The sequence below is a fragment of the Carlito syrichta genome, unplaced genomic scaffold (assembly GCF_000164805.1).
Source record: "Carlito syrichta isolate Samal-C Ts95f unplaced genomic scaffold, Tarsius_syrichta-2.0.1 Scaffold220596, whole genome shotgun sequence".
NCBI classification, from domain to species: Eukaryota; Metazoa; Chordata; class Mammalia; order Primates; family Tarsiidae; genus Carlito; species Carlito syrichta.
Genome location: NW_007164692.1, coordinates 54,825 through 56,163, shown reverse-complemented (window position 1 = coordinate 56,163; position 1,339 = coordinate 54,825).

The window sequence follows — 1,339 nt, the reverse complement described above, 5'->3', positions numbered from 1 at the left end:
GTAATCCCGCACCTTTGGGAGGCTGAGGTGAGTGGATTGCCTGAGCCCGCGGGTTCGAGACCCGCCTGGGCAGGCAAGACCTCATCTCTACAATAAATCAAAAAATCAGCCAAGCGTGGTAGCGTGCGCCTGTAATTTCGGCTACTCGGAAGACTGAGGCAGAAGGATCGCTGGAGCCCAGTAGGTCGAGGCTGCGGTGGTCGGGAGCGGCCACTGCACTCCAGTCTGGACGACAGAGTGAGACTCCAACTCAAAAAAAAAAAAACAAAAATTAAAGTTCTCTGTACTATTCTAGATATCATTAATTCTGTCATGTAAGCTTTACAAAGTTATCCTACAACCCTAAATAGATCTCTCCCGGCAGTGGTATTACATTTCCCTTCACTGGTTCTTTTTAATCACAAAGGCTCTGTTTTTTAAAACTGATAACCAACAAAAAATGGGCTAAACCTATACAAATTACTTAATGCTACCTCTTTCTCATTAATTTTCATTTGAACATAGATATGAAGTAAAGGCTTATGTTTTATCGTGGTTAATGCTAATACCTTCATTAAAAAAATTTTTTTGATATTGAAAGTGATCTCACTAGTGTTAAGCATCTGATTATGTTATCCTCTTTGTGGTTTCCTCTTTTAACTACCAGTGTTTACATTATTAAAAAATATTTATTAAGTTGTACTTTAATCATCTAATTCACAAAACTCATATATGATGAGAACTTCTAAACTCTGTAGTTAGTTTATAGGATCATTGTATTCATTATGTTTGCATGCTAACTATATTACACCCCAATAACATAATCACCTATTAGGTTCTAGACATTTTTGTTAAAGTATTCTATTTAATAAATAATAAGGACATTATAGTGCATTGCCAGAATAATTTTTTCTATAATCAATGATTTTGATAAAATTACCAGGTAATTTATATATATATTTAAAAATTATAGGGTAGGAGTTAACTATTTGCACTTAAGATCCGCTACTGTATTTTCAGGTAATATATTATTATTCTGTATCTTAGAATTCCTCTATGTTTTTAAGAAGAACTGAACGTCCAACAGCTATACATCAAGTTTGATGCCTAGAATTAATCTGGGTAATACATTAAACTGAAACACTTTGTTTTTGCTTTTAACACATTCATTGTGAACTATAACATATAGAGAGAAAAGTGCATAAAATATTTATATAGTATAACATCTGATTGTAAAGCAAACATTGCATAACCATAAGTCAGGTCAGAAAATAGAGTATCTTCTAGATAACACACTCCACTCTCTGCCTTAGGGATATATATTCTCCTGTTTGGGCTGAAAATTGTTTCTTTCCTTTTT